The 17809-nt window shown below is 36.0% G+C and overlaps 1 protein-coding gene across 2 annotated transcripts in view; it reads left to right on the forward strand.

Moving 5' to 3' along the window:
- Positions 1-17809, forward strand: part of CDH18 (cadherin 18) — a 413479-nt gene that overhangs the window by 372446 nt on the left and 23224 nt on the right. The gene's annotated exons all lie outside the window — the stretch shown is intronic.

Genomic DNA, 17809 nt, shown 5'->3' on the forward strand with positions numbered 1-17809 from the left:
ATCTTTTTGGTATCTGCTTTGACTTGATATGGAGTAGGACTGAGCAGCTTTGCTTGATTCTGATATACCCATGAACAGCTTGCAAATCAACATTCAAAGTCAGTTTGACGTTAATGTGTTATGATCTGTGAATAGCTTGTATTTAAAATTGAGCCATATGTACAAATAACTTCCATTGAGTTTATTCAGAAGCATCCCTTTAAACCAGAAACGTACATGTAATATGCTCTTGGGCAAATTTTAAGAGAAATCTTAGCTGACAAACATGTTTATGAGAGCTGCTATAACTGCTAGGAGATAGAAAAAATTTAAATTAGGAAAAATGAAAAATATGTCCTAGGGAGATTTAGGAAAGGAAATGCGATGTTTGAAATCATCTTGCATTAGCCAGGCTATCAGGATGTTATGTACAAATTATATTTCCTCTTGTTATTATGAATATTTTTCTAAAATATGGGTAGTTACATATGCATAATTACAGAGCATTGTGGAATTTTTTGAATTATTTTCGTTTAACCTTATCTACTGTGTGGAGGAAAAATAACACCGTAATAAGTAGAGAAGATTTACCAAGATTTAGAATCCCTTGTTGGATAAAATCTATTCTTCTGTATGGAAGGGAAGCAGCAAGTTATTCAATATGTACAGTGTTCTGATTGGCATCAACTTTCTTGTCATAAATGTTTTTGATCACATTTATCTGAATATGCTATTATTTAAGACTTAACAATAGCCTCTGAATCCCGTGAAAGAAACAATGACACATACATTTTGGAGTAAACAGTTGACTTCTTCTCTGTATTCCTCATGGAGCATTTTCAAATTCAGAAGAAATCCCTGACAACCCAGTGAACAGTTTACTCATTATCCAAGCTTCTTTAAATTATTATAATAGAGGTACTAAATTGTGCATGTGGCTGTTGCAAAATTCATCCAAAAATACCAAACTTGTTTGTTGTTCTCATTTAAAATATCCCTGTGGTCAGCTCTACTTATGGCAATACATATTTATCCATGTTTGTGTATGACAAATCATATTAATTGACTATTGTATATTTGTTTACATATGTACATCTCACCCAAAAATCCCAAATGTATTTATTACAATTAACTATGCTAAATATGTAAAAATAAATGCATATTGTCCATATTCAAATAATTGCATATTTAGAGAACATTCAACTTTCTGCCTTAGTAGATTGAAATCTACCATATTTAGAAACCCATATTTAGAAAGCATATATATATTTCAGTTGAATTTTTCCATTCCAATAAGATTTTATTATACATTTTAAAAGTAATTTTAATGTGATGATATAAAAAAAATTGACTTAGATTTAATGATGTGTTATAATCAAGCTATTTAATATAAATAACTCCCAAAGTATTTTAGAAAAATAAGAGAGTATTACTTGTTTAAACCCACATTAGTGACTAAAAGTCCTTTACTCAAGATTATTACATCTGACATTTTTCATTTTAATTAATGGATATATTCAAAAGGCCACAGTTCCGTTATTTAACAATGTTATCAGTTCTAGTAACTCAAACTGAAGAAATCCCACTCAAATATATATACACTTTTGAAATGTTTATAATGCCGATGTAAATGTTTTAAAATTTATTTTAACCATGTATATGAATGTTTTAAATCATCTATGCTATATCAAGTATGTGATACCTACAGACAGTTGTGTAGGGGTAAAAATGTTTTAACTTATTTTTAAATGGATTTAATTTATTTAAACATATTTGGGAGTTTATGAAATTATAAATAGCACCAATAATTTATTTTGGACAGAAAAAGCAACAAGATTCTGAAGAAAAAAAAAAGAGATGCTAATACAGCAATAAATACATGTGCTTGAACAGTTTTGTTTATGCTAGATAAGACAAACCACCTAACTTCTCTCAACCTATTCTTAAATCCATTAAGTTGTGGTTTGAATTATTTACTTTGTAGCATTGGGGAATGAATGACACTGTGTGTAAGAGGATTACAGTCAAGATGGCTTTTTCTCCAAACAGAAAGCAGTTATGGATAATAATTTATAAAGATGAAATTTAATATGGGGTTTATTGTGGGCTTCCCTTGTGGCTCAGCTGGTAAAGAATCCACTTGCAATGTGGGAGACCTGGGTCCGATCCCTGCATTGGGGAGATCCCCTGGAGAAGGGAACAGCTATTAACTCCAGTGTTCCGGCCTGGAGAATTTCATGGACTGTATAGTCCATGGGGTCACAAAGAGTCGGACAGAACAGTAGCTAAGTCATGTCCAACTCTTTGTGACCTATGGACTGTAGCCTGTCAGGCTTCTTTGTCCTCCACTATGTCCTGGAATTTGCTCAGTTTCATGTGCATTGAGTAGGTGATGCTCTCTAACCATCTCATCCTCTGTCTCCCCTTCTCCTCTTGCCCTCAAACTTTCCCAGCACTAGATCTTTTCCAATGAGTCAGCTGTTTGCATCATATGTCCAAAGCATTGGAGCTTCAGCTTCAGTGACAGTTCTTCCAATGAATATTCAGGGTTGACTTCCCTTAGGATTTACTGATTTGATCTCCTGGCAGTCCAAGGGACTCTTAAGAGTCTTGGAATACCCATACCAAAATGAATATATATATATATATATATACACACACACACACACATATGTATTCATGGGTGTATAAACAGCTCTCAGAACAAAAACAAAGAAAGTAAGAGTTGCCAAATCTAAGCCTACAGCTTGAGCATTGCATTCTGTGAGTTAGTAGACATTTACATGCCATCAAAACACAGAAAAATCTAGAAGAAAAAATTAATAGCATTATTTTCTGTGCCCACTGTTTATAACAGAGAGGAACAACAGAAAGCAGACAGAGCCTCCAAGCCAGGATGAGTGATCAGAAAGTCATCAGTTTAGTGGCATCTCCAAAACTGTTTATGGCCAAGATTTATTGCAGAGAAAAAGCTGTTTCCAAAGTTAGACACAGAGAAATACATTATATTGATAAGCCTGAAAAATCAAAATATTAAGATAGTCAATAGATAATAAGATAATGAGAAAATGAATTAACTCTGAATAATGCAAAATATATAAATGAACAGAAAAAAGTGAATATTAATGTTTTTAATGTTTAGCATTTTAAAAATTTTTAAAAAGTGACATCTTTTGAAAAAGACTAAGAAGTTATATGAAATGAGACAATGAAATTAAATGTTTGCATAAATATAATTTCAAAATATTTATCAAAATAAAGCTATAGTTTTCTCATAGTTAAAAAGTATATAAAGTTATATGAAAATATATATTTAGTGTTATATACATAACTGTATAAACCTATAAGTAGATGTTAAACTCTTGTTTTATATATACTATGCACATGTATATATCATGTATGCATGCATGCATGCTCAGTTGCTAAGATATGTCCGATTCTTACAACCCCATGGACTATAGACCATCCAGCTCCTCTGTCCATGGGATTCTCCAGGCAAGAAAACAAGAGTTGGCTGCCATTTCCTTCTCCAATATATCATGTAAACATACGATATATATTAAAATATAGGTATTAAATATATAAAATGTATAAAAGCTATATTTATAAATTTATATTTAGATATTTATATATATACACACACTAAGCATATATACATTATCCATATATTTAAAATTTAATGATGTGTAAATATATATGTATATATACAAACACACACACAGACCAAAAGAAAGAACAATAGGAAAAAAATTAATAGCATTACTTTTAGACTGGACACAAAGAGAGATTTAACAAGCCAGATGGAATTCCATTAATTCAAGCAAAGTTCAAATAGGTCAAAATTTTAAAATATTGTGAGAACACTTAGATATGGAATATAATATATTCAGAAGAATTAGGAATAAATTACATCAACAAGCAATATATAGATAGATTAAATTGTACAGCAGTTTTTTAAAGTTAAAAATATGTAGACCCTCATGATGAACATGAAAAACAAAAAGAAGTAGAAATTCTGTACTTAAATATGCCAGTTTAAAAGTGTTAAATCTCAAAAATAAAGATAAAAAATATTAATCAAAATAAAAGGGAGGATACATTAAAAGTAATAATAATTTGCTCAGCTCTAAAGTAGATTCCTGTTAGAAAAACTATTTGACAGAAATGATAGCAATTATATAATCAAATTGCTAAAGGAAAAAAATTTCCGTTGTCAACCTTTTCTATATTTAGTTAACAGTGGTAAACAATCAGGAATTAAGGGAAGACAGTAAGTAAAGTCATTTTCCAGTGTATAAAAAAATAAAATTTTTATTTTTAGCTACTGATGTTTTGACAAATATTATATTAATCTTTGCCTTCATGATCTCTGCAAGAAATAATAGACCAAAAAGGCTTATAATTGATACTGGATTTCTAACATAAAGAAATTTGAAGAGTTAACACTAAATTAATAGAATAAGAATTTATAATTTCCAAAGCAAAGCAATTTTTAAAAAGGTAAATCTTATTTTATCAATAGAACAGAGGCCAGAAAGTAGAATAAAACATTCAAATAGACACAATGACAATATTTTGTGTAGAAAGTAGTTTAAATATATGATAGTCACACTCAGATTAAATATCATTCTTAAAGATATTTTATTTTTAAAATATAGTGTTATATGCTGCTTACAAGAGATATATCAAATTCAAAATGTGATTGGAAGTTTATATAAAAAGGTAGAATATTTAGCTATTGCTGAGTGAAAAAGTTGGTTTAAAGCTCAACATTCAGAAAACTAAGATCATGGCATCTGGTCCCATCATTTCATGGGAAATAGATGGAGAAACAGTGGAAACAGTGTCAGACTTTATTTGGGGGGGCTCCAAAAATCACTGCAGATGGTGATTGCAGCCGTGAAATTAAAAGACACTTTCTCCTTGGAAGGAAAGTAAGCGTCATATTCAAAAGCAGAGACATTACTTTGCCAAAAAAGTTCCGTCTAGTCAAGGCTATGGTTTTTCCAGTGGTCGGTCATGTATGGATGTGAGAGTTAGACTGTGAAGAAAGCTGAGCACCAAATAATTGATGCTTTTGAACTGTGGTGTTGGAGAAGACTCTTGAGAGTTCTTTGGACTGCAAGGAGATCCAACCAGTCCATTCTAAAGGATATCAGTCCTGGGTGTTCTTTGGAAGAAGAAGCTGAAACTCCAGTACTTTGGCCACCTCATGTGAAGAGTTAACTCATTGGAAAAGACTCTGATGCTGGGAGGGATTGCGGGCAGGAGGAGAAGGGGACGATAGAGGATGAGATGGCTGGATGGCATCACGGACTCGATGAACATGAGTTTGGGTGAACTCTGGGGAATTGTTGATGGACAGGGAGGCCTGGCGTGCTGCGATTCATGGGGTCACAAAGAGTCGGACATGACTGAGCGACTGAACTGAACTGAAGAATACAACAAATCACAAACTTGTTTTCTTAAAGCACATTCCTTTATTTACCTTGCATTTCTAAGAGTTAGCAGTTTCTTATGAGTTCATTCAACTGGCAGTTATTTCCGTCTTAGGATACTTTCAACCACTCACTACTAATTGAAATTAGCTAATCAGCATTGTACTGAGTGTTCCTCTCAGTCCAGAAAAATAAATCAAAAACAAAAGAACAATAATAAATAGAAACAAAACACAAGATTATCATTGTTAACAAATGAGATGCAATTGCCTCTGTGAAAAGTCAAACACAGAAACATCTTAAGAAACAATAAGACTTGATGACAAATTTTGGAACATAAATAAATGCCCCAAATGTCTAGATTTCTTATATGAAAAATATGAATAAATAGCATTGGTAAATTTAAAATGATAAAAACAAGTCAAACAAATTAACAAAATTCTTCTCAGATCATGAGGAAAAATGTCCAATAAATAATGACCAAGTTCACCATTATCAAAAGCAGTGCTACTGAAAATATTTTTTTAAAAAGCAGCAAAATAATGTATTTATGCAATTAGTAAATCAAAACACTAGAATTACCATGTTAATGTGAAAATTAAATATAGTAGTGTTTTAGTCGCTAGGTCATGTCTGACTCTTGCATCCCATGGACTCTACAGGCTACCCTGCCAGGCTTCTGCGTCCATGGGATTTTCAAGGCAAGAATACTGGAGTGGTTTGCCATTTCCTTCTCCAGGGTATATTCCCTGACCCAGGGATTGAATCTGTCTCCTCCATTGCAGACAGATTCTACACTGACTGAGCTTATCATAAACTGAATTTAACTGGGGCTTCCATCGTGGCTCAGAAGGTACACAGTCTGCCTGGAATGCAGGAGTCACAGGCTCCATCCCTCGGCCAGGAAGATCCCCAGAGAAAGCTATGGCCACCCACTCCAGTATTCTTCATGGAGAACTCCATGGACAGAAGAGCCTGATGAACTACAGTCTATGGGATCTCAAAGAGTCAGACACTACTGAGCAATTAACATACACAAGTGTAATTTTTATCATAACCTGAAATTAATAATCTGTGAATAAAATGCAAACAGTAATGGGCTGAGAAAAAGCAAAACTGTAGTAAAGGAAGATGAAGGAAGTATAAAGTTAAAGGAAGGAGAAAGAGGACATATCCCTCTAGGTATTGAAATATTATAAGATGGTAAAGATTTACATCTCTATTTATGTATGTAAGAAATGGCTGCCAACTAAAGCAGTAAGTATTTGGATCACTTTCTTTTTGAACGGATGTATTTGCCTTGATACGACTCTTGCTGCCTTGAGCAAAATGTGACTCAAGGAATAATCCCTTATTTCCTCTAAAGTGAAAGTTTTAGCCCCCTAGTCCTGTCAGACTCTTTGGGACCCCATGGACTATAGCCCACCAGACTCCTCTGTCCATGGGATTCTCCAGGCAAGAGTACTAGAGTGGCTTGCCATTTCCTTCTTCAATTGTAAAAATATGAAGGCAATATGAGCCCTGACTGCTGGCTTTTCTTTCTTTTTTTAAATTTCTTTTTGGAATGCAACTGACTAAAATTTGATTGATTGATAGAATCCACTTCAAAGAGGCACCCATTTCAAAGATGGAAGTCTTGACTAAACAGGTTGCCAGCTGCTGGTAGGTGAAAAGCCAACTCCCCCATTTCCCTTTGTTCTAGAGATTTTTGGATGATTTCAGTAACTGATACCTTGGACTTGTTTGTTTTATTTTTTCCTTTTCCTCAACTTTAAATTCCTGCTCTTATGTTTTAAATTCATCCATAAAGAGAGAGCTTGAGAAACTCTCGGCCTCTGCCCTTGACCACAATGAAAGCTGAACTGCAAGATAAGACAGATAACTTAATAATATTCCTGCCTGGAAGAATGTGAAATGGTAATAAATTTCTTCAGAGAGAGTTTGTCATTTTATTGGATGAACAATTAGAGAGGGACATTATTACTGGTGAACCACAGAGACATCATGGGTTTAGTTCCTATCCACCATAATAAATCAATTATAATAAAATGAGTCCCATGATTTTTTCCAATGCATATAAAAGTGGTGTGTACATTTTAATCTGTTAAGTATGAAATAATGTTAGGTCTAAAAATATGCATAATTTAATTAAAATATTTTATTGCTAAAAGCAATAATCACCATCTGAGTAATTAGTGAGTCATACTATTTTTTGCAATAGTAACATCAAAGACCCCTGATCACAGATCACCATAACAAATATACTAATAATGAAAAAGTTTGAAATATTGTGAGAATTACTCAAATGTGACACAGAGACCGGAAGTGAGCAAAGGCTGTTGGAAAAATAGTGCCAATAGACTTGTGTGACACAAGTTGTTGAAAAACTTCAATTTTTTAAACAAACACAGTGTCTGCAAAACACAGTAAAGCAAAGCAAGATTAAAGGGGGCATGCCTGTACATAAGAGGTTTATGGAAGCTTCCTGGTGGGAGAGACTGACTGAGGGAGAAACTGGGTCTTGTTCTGATTGGCGGGGCCATGCTCAGTAAATCGTTAATTAATTTCCTGTTGATGGGTGGAGCTGTGTTTCCTCCCTGCTATTTACCTGGGGCCAAACTATGGTGGAGGTAATGAAGATAATGGTGACCTCCCTCAAAAGATCCCATGCATGTACTGCTACACTCAGTGCCCCCAATCCTGCAGCAGGCCACCACTGACCCACGCCTCCCCCGGAGACTCCTGGACACCCACAGGCAAGTCCGGGGCAGTCTCCTGTGGGGTCACTGCTCCTTTCTTCTGGGTCCTGGTGCACAAGGTTCTGTTTTGCCCGCCGAGAGTCTATTTCGCAGGCCTGTGTAAATACTGGGAGCTCTATGGTGGGGTAATGGCAACCTCCTCCAAGAGGGCTTATGCCATACCCAAGTCTGCTGCACCCAGGGCCTCTGGCCTGCAGCAGACCATACCTCCAACAACCCATACATCCATAAGAGATGCTCAAACACAGTTCTGTCTGTCTCTGTGGGGATCTCTCAGTCCTGGTGTTCACAAGGTTTGTTTGAACCCTCTGAGCATCTCTGGTGGAAATGGGGTTTGATTTTAAAGGCGAATTCGCCCCTCCTACCATCTTGCTGGGGCTTCTCCTTTACCCTTGGACATGGGGTATCTCCTCACAGCCACTCCAGTGCCTACCTTCTTACTGGGGTTTCTCTGACTTTGGACATGGGGTATCTCCACAGGGGCTGTCCAGCGCCTCGCAGCCACTGCTTGCTGCTCCATAAGCCTCTTATCATTCTCTATCAGAGGGCAGACAGACTGAAAAGCACAATAACAGAGAACTAACTAATTTAATCACATGGACCACAGCCTTGTCTAACTCAGTGAAACTATGAGCTATGTCATGTAGGGCCACCTAAGATGGGCAGGAAATGGTGGAGAGTTCTGACAAAATGTGGTCCACTGGAGAAGGGAATGGCAAACCACTTCAGTATTCTTGCCTTAAGAACCCCATGAACCATATGAAAAGGAAAAAAGATAGGACACTGAAAGATGAATTCCCCGGTTCATTAGGTGCCCAATTTGCTACTGGAGATCAGTGGAGAAATGACTCCAAAAAAGAATAAATAGATGGAGTCAAAGCAAAAGCAACACCCAGTTGTTGATGTGACTGGTGATAGAAGCAAGGTCTGATGCTGTAAAAAGCAATCTTGCATAGGAACCTGGATTGTTAGGTCCATGAATCAAGGCAAATTGGAAGTGGTCAAACAGGAGATGGCAAGAGTGAACATAGAGATTTTAGGAATCTGCAAACTAAGATGGACTGGAATGGGTGAATTTAACTCAGATGACCATTATATCTGTTACTGTGGGCAGGAATCCCTTAGAAGAAATGGAGTAGCCATCATGATCAACAAGAGAGTCCAAAATTCAGTACTTGGATGCAGTCTCAAAAATGACAAAATGATCTATATTCATTCCAAGGCAAATCATTCAATATCATGGCAATCCGTTTATGCCCCGACCAGTAATGCTGAAGAAGCTGAAGTTGAAAGGTTCCATGAAGACCTACAAGACCTTCTAGAATTAAAACCCAAGAAAGATGTCCTTTTCATTATATGGGATTGGAATGCAAAAGTAGGAAGTCAAGAAACACCTGGAGTAACAGATGAATTTGGCCTTCAAGTACTGAATAAAGCAGGACAAACGCTAATAGACGTTTGCCAAGAGAATGCACTGGTCATAGTAAACAACCTCTTCCAACAACATAAGAGAAGACTCTACACATGGACATAACCAGATGAACAACACCAAAATCAGATTGGTTGTATTCTTTGCAGCCAAAGAGGGAGAAGCCCTATACAGTCAGCAAAACAAGACTGGGAGCTGACTGTAGCTCAGATCATGAACTTCTTATTGCCAAATTCAGACTTAAATTGAAGAAAGTGCAGAAAACCACTAGACCTTTCAGGTATAACCTAAAACAAATCCCTTACAATTATACAGTGGAGGTGAGAAATAGATTAAAGGGACTAGATCTGATAGACAGAGTGCCTGATGAACTATGGACAGAGGTTCGTGACACTGTACAGGAGACAGGGAGCAAGACCATCCCTAAGAAAAAGAAATGCCAAAATGCAGAATGGTTGTCTGAAGTAGCTGTGAAAAGAAGAGAAGCCAAAAGCAAAGGAGAAAAAGAAAAATATACTCATTTGAATGCAGATTTCCAAAGAATAAGAAGGAGAGATAAGAAAGCATTCCTCAGTGATCAATGCAAAGAAATAGAGTAAAACAACAGAATGGGAAAGACTAGATATCTCTTCAAGAAAATTAGAGAACTAAAGGAATATTCCATGCCAAGATGTGCTTAATAAAGGACAGAAATGGTATGGGCCTGACAGTAGCAGAAGATATTAAGAAGAGGTGGCAATAACACACAGAAGAACTGTACAAAGAAGTTCTTCATGACCCAGATAATCACGATGGTGTGATCACTCACCTAAAGCCAGACATGCTGGAATGTGAAGTCAAGTGGGCCTTAAGAAGTATCACTATGAACAAAGCTAGTGGAGGTGATGGAATTGCAGTTGAACTATTTCAAATCCTGAAAGATGATGCTGTGAAAGTGCTGCACTCAATATGCCAGCATATTTGGAAAACTTGGCAGTGGCCACAGTACTGGAAAAGGTCAGTTTTCATTCCAGTCTCAAAGATAGTCAATGCCAAAGAATGCTCAAACTACAACACAATTGCACTCATCTCACACACTAGTAAAGTAATGTTCAAAATTCTCCAAGCCAGGCTTCAACAGTATATGAACTGTGAACTTCCAGATGTCCAAGCTAGATTTATAAAAGGCAGAGGAACCAGAGATCAAATTGCCAACATCCACTGAATCATCGAAAAAGGAAGGGAGTTCTAGAAAAAACATCTATTTCTGCTTTATTGACTCTGCCAAAGTCGTTGACTGTGTAGATCACAATAGACTGTGTGGATCACAATAAACTGTGGAAAATTCTGAAAGAGATGGGAATACCAGACAACCTGACCTGACTCTTGAGAAATCTGTATGCAGGGCAAGAAGCAACAGTTAGAACTGAACATGGAATGACAGACTGGTTCCAAATAGGAAAGGAGTACATCAAGGCTGTATATTATCACCATGCTTATTTAATTTCTATGCAGAGTACATCATGAGAAACGCTGGACTAGATGAAGCATGAGCTGGAATCAAGATTGCCAGGAGAAATATCAGTAACCTCAGATATGCAGATGACACCACCCTGATGGCAGAAAGCAAAGAAGAACTAAAGAGCCTCTTGATGAAAGTGAAAGAGAAGAGTGAAAAAGTTGGCTTACAGCTCAACATTCAGAAAACGAAGATCATGGCATCCAGTCCCATCACTTCATGGCAAATAGATGGAGAAACAGTGGAAATAGTGGCAGCATTAATTTTTTTGGGCTCCAAAATCACTGCAGATGGTGACTGCAGCAATGAAATTAAAAGATTCTTACTCCTTGGGAGAAAAGTTATGATCAACCTAGACAGCATATTAAAAAAGCAGAGAAACTGCTTTGCCAACAAAGGTCCGTCTAGTCAAGGCTATGGTTTTTCCAGTAGTCATGTATGGATGTGAGAGTTAGACTATAAAGAAAGCTGAGCGCTAAAGAATTGATGCTTTTGAACTGTGGTGTTGGAGAAGACTCTTGACTGTCCCTTGGACTGCATTGAGATCCAAACAGTCCATCCTAAAGGAGATCAGTCCTGAGTATTCATTGGAAAGACTGATGTTGAATCTGAAACTCCAATGCTTTGGCCGCCTTATGAGAAGAGCTGACTCATTGGAAAAGACCTTGATGCTGGGAAAGTTTGAAGGCAGGAGGCAAAGGGGACGACAGAGATTTGATGGCATCACTGACTCAGTGGACATGAGGTGGATAGGTTCTGGGAGTTGGTGATGGACAGGGAGGCCTGAAGTGCTGCAGTCCATGGGGTCGCAAAGAGTCGGACATGACTGAGTGAAGGAACTGATGCAATGTACATTAATCCAATCAGGGTTGAACTAAGTCAAGGCTAATAGGCAGTTTTCTTTACATTCAGTCTGTCTCTGATTTATTCTCATCCCTAAGGCATGACCCTCTATGGCTTTCAACTAAGATTCTTTGTTTACTGGGGCCTTCACCCTGGTCCCCTTCCTTAATCATTGTTCAACAGGAAGAGATGGTGGGGTATAAAAATAATAAGCTTCTTCTTTCTGCTTTTCCACTTACAGTTTTGTTTTTTTTTTTTTTTTTGTAGTTTACTGAGTTTTATTTATTTATTTATTTTTTACTTTACAATATCCACTTAGAGTTTTAAATCTCTACTAAACTTTCAATTTAAATTTTCAATTTAACAAATGTCTTTAGGGATAATCAGCCACATTAAGACTTCTCAATTTTCAGTATGACTGTGTGCCCAGGAGACTTCTTTTTTTTTTTTTTTTTTTTAAATCCCAGGAGATTTCTAAAAGTTCTTTTTCTCTGTACCTAGCTTGGTATCCCAGCCTCTTGTTGCTGCTGCTGCTGCTAAGTCACTTCAGTCGTGTCCAACTCTGTGCAACCCCATAGACTGCAGCCCACCAGGCTCCCCTGTCCCTGGGATTCTCCAGGCAAGAACACTGGAGTGGGTTGCCATTTCCTTCTTCAATGTGTGAAAGTGATAAGTGAAAGAGAAGTCGCTCAGTCATATCCGACTCTTCGCGACCCCATGGACTGCAGCCTACCAGGCTCCTCCGTCCGTGGGATTTTCTAGGCAAGAGTACTGGAGTGGCTTGCCATTGTCTTCTCCGCAGCCTCTTGTTAGCTCCTGGTATAATCAAATACATTGTAATCCACAGTTCAACTCTACTCATTTTTGCCCTCTCAAGCATCTCATCCCTCTACTTACCTTGCCTCAGCAACTCTCTATTGTCATTAAACAGACATTTCCTTGAAGATTTCAGGTTTTTCTTAGTTATCTGTTAGTCAAAAACTACTATTTTATCCAGACTGTGTATTATATCACAAGAACCATTTGGCTAGTTTCATTAAAGAGTTGGGATATAAACAGGTCTTAGAAGAAAGGACACAGTTCATTAATAATCTAATTATCATTAAGATGCTGGCAGCCTGGTTATTCATTAATATTGGACAGATATTTGTTCTTAAAAATATAATTAAAACTGGTTCAGAATCCCATCTTATGTACTGAGAAAAACCAAGAATCTCTGTGCAAATTCTGAGGATTATGAGAGTAGATCATACAACATTGTTACTCTTTGTGCCATTCACCAATTTAACCAGTTTTCTCCTATTTCTCTGGCTCTTGTTTTCCCTGCTACTCCCCTATGCCTGTTATGTACTCAAAGCACAAACTTTTACTAAAGGTAAACAGAGTGCAGGGAAAGAGCAGCCCAGCTTAGCAGATATCTGAAATGGATAACAGATGAAGGAAATTATAGCTTAAAAATTATGTCAAACTCATATTAAAAAACAAAACAACTCTTTACTGGGATCACATATACTGCTAAATAAATTAAACCTCTGAATAGATCCTGAAAATCACCTCCGAGGCAGTGGTCCAAGAAAGTTTAGGTACTGACCCAATTGTACCCAATAAATCTTACCCTATTGGAGCAATCCCTGGGAATCAGCTTGAAGGATCTCCCTAAGTGGATGATTACAGAACACTGCAGGGTCGTGCAGGTGGAAGGACAGAGGCAAACACACATTGAAATGGGATAGAGTAGGGTCAGGTTCTCTTGGGCAGTTGCTGATTCCTTTTTACTAATTTAGTTTTCAGCAGTATCAGTGGAGTCAGTGTCCTTGGGGACCTTCTCTCTAGTCCTTTGAGCCTTGTGGCATTTTGCTATGTCTCCTATCATCAACTTACCTCCAGTCACTTCCCCTTTTTTTGTCAAAGTCTTGGGAACACTTTCTCCATCCATACTCAGAATCATAACTCTGCAAAAATTCAATGCCCCAAAGAGCAAGTTGGCCAGCACATTCGTCATCCAACATTCAACACCCAACAGGGATGCCAAAGCAGATTCATGTCTTTAAATGACACCTGTGGTTGTTTGATACCCTGCACCTCCTTCATTGTACTACTTCCAACATGTGAGCTCTCCCCATTTAGATGATAAGTTCTGTGAAGGCAGGGATTTTTGTCTGACTTATTTGTTACTGTTATTCCTAACTACAATGCAGGAGACCTGGGTTTGATCCCTGGGTCAGCAAGATCCCTTTGAGAAGGGAATGGCTGCCCACTCCAGTGTTCTTGCCTGGAGACATTCCGTGGACAGAAGGAGCCAAGCAGGTTACAGTCCATGGGGTCACAAACAGTTGGACACAGCTGAGTGACATTCACTCACTCACTCAACTCCTACTAGAGAGCCAGACACACAGGATATTTTAGATTTTTTTAAAAATTGTTAAATTAAAAAAAGAAAAAGAAGGTGAAGGAAGCAACATAGAAGAATGTTTCAGAGCTCTACTCAGGAAACAGGTTGCCTCAATTTGAAAACTGCTTCTTCTGCTAAATAATTATGTGTGAGGCCATAGCCATATTCTTGTGCTGTGTGCCTCAGTTTCCTCTTTCATCAAATGGAGACAGAGAGACCCTTATTCCTATTTCATTTTTATGAAGAGGGATCAAAATATAAAGAATTTGAGATCATGTACGAAATGCTGCATGTTTTAAAGGGTGCATTAAAAATAACTAAGAATTAAATAAATAAATACATGGAAAATGACAAAGAAATATCTGAAGGAACATGCATGAAGGAATGTATCAGTTTAAGATTAAAAAATTATGTATATAATCCCAGAGAAATTCCCTAACTTAATAGATAAGAAATAATTTTACAAATTTCCAGAAAATGAATTTAAATTGTAAATAGATTAAATGATGCTGAAGTATTCATTTGCAAAATTACAAGCTAATAGTTCATGGACTTTCTTTTAATAACATTTCAAAAAGAGAACTACAATCAAATACATCTCTTCCTATCTAAGATAATGTTCATGTGACAGTTAAGGAAGGGTATTTTAAAATGCTAAATACCTCAGAAAATATAAAAACTATTTGTCAATCATAGTAAAATCCTATTGATAAAATATTTGCAACTACAACAGCCAAATGAATAAGATAAAAATAAATTTCTGGAAAAGTAAAAACAATATAAAACAAACAATATAAAAAAACAATATAAAACAATATAAAAAAACAATATGATTAAATATCAAATAGAAATGATTTAAGTGCCACATATATTCACATGGAAAAGTAATAATTTAATATGTTAGAAAATATACTTTTTAAGATATGTTTTTCAACACACTTTGAATATTTTCAGTAAGAATGTACTCATGTATTGCATAGAGTTAAAAATATAGAAAAACACCTGAAATACACACACACACACCCACACACACGCATGCACACACACACACTCAGCCTTATCCCTACCCCTGACACTTCACACTGGTCTGTCCAGCATGTTCTTCTCCAATCTTACACTGTATTACTATTCACCACCATTCTTACTCTCTTTTTTAGAATGTTTTCTTCTAAAAGAAATTCTATAGTCAGCTCTTAAGTTAGTTTTTGTTTTTTTTTTCCCCCCTTGCCATTCAGTCTTCAAGGCACTGTCTGATGTGTTTGAGGCAATGATATAAGCTGTTCAGAATGCAAGAAAATAAAACACACAGCTTCTGCTTTCAAAGGACTCTCCACCTACCTAGGAAAATAAAGATGATATGAATGTAACTCACAGCTGAAGGCAGTGAAATGTGAGTTTCTTTAGAGGGATGACTGGAAGTCATATCATTAAAAGAAGTGGGACGTGATTTGCCTTTACAGAATGGAGTCTTGTTCCCCTAGCTGGAGCAGATTAGAGAATATTTTTCAATGATATGGGGAATGAAGACAGCATAGAGATGACAGAATGTGACATTAGTCTTAGGAATTTAGCCAAAGAGATGACAAAGCAAAAACATGTGCATTTTAATTCACTATTAAAAACACTAGGCATGAAACACTGTGCTGTACTTTGTGCTCCCCCCACCGAAATAGACAAGATATTCTGCCATTAATTCTTTACTTGCTCTAGTACCAAATTGTGATAGATAAAAACATTTTTATTAAACACGAGTCTTCAACATTTATCTGGAAAGTTATGACCATTAGCTATTAAAAAAAAAAAAAAAAAACTTCTTTGATTTGGAAAATAGCCAAGTGATGATTTTTATTTTTCTGACAACATATACAGCAAAAGTATAATGTAAATACATTTTTTAAATAATGACCTTATTTTTATCATTAATATACTGGTAATAGCATAATTTTATTTAAAATGAAAAACAAGAATTCAGATGATAATTTTTAAGTTAGAATTTAAAGGTTTTATTACCTTAAAATAACAATGAAAGCATGATATGTTTTCTGATTAAAATGTAGTTTTTCCTACAACCATCTTCTCTTTAAATTGTGATAGGTAAACTTTTCTTTTTGACATAAAAAAAAAATCCACTGTATAATTTCAACTTCTTAACTAAGTATCTATAGCAAATGAACCATAGCTGTAATGTCTTAAAATCTAGGAGTCTAGGCTTACCCCAAAGGTCTGAACGTACAATGCTTTTGTTCATTCATCTTGTAGTAGCAAAGTGTAGCCTAATCCACCAATATAAAATCATCCTTAGTCTACAAGTCTTTTCTGCTTCATGATCTTTATATTGCCTCTGGGAAGACTAGGCTTTATTTGATGCAAGGAGATTTGCCAGACTAATTCCTAGGCTTAATTCCAATTATCAAGTGCATTTGTAAATCTTAAAGATTTTGGTAGAGAAAGAGATCATTTTTAACTATGTGTATGTTTGTATCTCTATATTCAGTTTCCTAAATCACACTTCATGTGCCTTTTAGACTGAAAATTCTTATCTTACTTTTTATTGATAATTTACTATCAAGAACATCTGTTACTCATATTTATCTCTAGGTTATCTCCTTTATATATATGTTTCCCACTTCTGTAGATGCTTCCATTTTTTAAAAATGAATGACTTCAAATAGCACATTCTTTCTAACAAAATGATTAAACTGCAATGAAAATGACCACTTTAAAGCATGTTAAATGAAAGATTCTATAGACTGTCATTTTCAACTTGTTGCAGTATATTGAAGACTTTTCCCCCTTGGTTTTATTACTTTTTATTGTTTCTTTATAATATTACTTCTAAAAGTGAAGGTTATATTATTTATAAATTGTATCATTTTTAGCAAAATACTTAATATTATTTTCAGAAAACACTGTTTTTCCTTGTGGCTGTTTGGATTTGATGAAGAATAAGTTTACATTGCATTGATTTTAAGATGTGATGTTTTCAAATTTGACTAGGAGCTGTGAAGAAAATATCTTTTGGGGCATTTTCTTTCAGATTTCACAGTCCACTGGTAGTGAAATGCAGTTATTTACCTTGATACATATTGGAAACAATAAGAGATTTTATGTTTATTTTACACTTCTTCGGCATTGTCATATCCCAAGCAGTCAATATTCCCATCATTTATTTTGTCCTTCAAATGAGAACTCACAGCTGGTGTTGTAATATGCTTAATTTCTCTGCAGATTATAACCATTTAAAATTCTGTTTTTATCCACAGGGCTTTAAGAGACCATTTAGCATTTCCTCCCATTCCTAAATAAAATAGCACATGCACAGTCTGTCCTGAGAGTATAGTTGCCTCAGAAATCCTCTCGTGGATGTGGGCGCAGCTGTGCCCCGAGTCACTACTATCAGTGATGAGGCTGATACGCAAGACAGATTGTTTTTGTTCACCCACGAATTTCCTTTCTCCTCCTAGGCAAGTC

The sequence above is a fragment of the Bos mutus genome, chromosome 20, assembly GCF_027580195.1.
Source record: "Bos mutus isolate GX-2022 chromosome 20, NWIPB_WYAK_1.1, whole genome shotgun sequence".
Classification (NCBI taxonomy): domain Eukaryota; kingdom Metazoa; phylum Chordata; class Mammalia; order Artiodactyla; family Bovidae; genus Bos; species Bos mutus.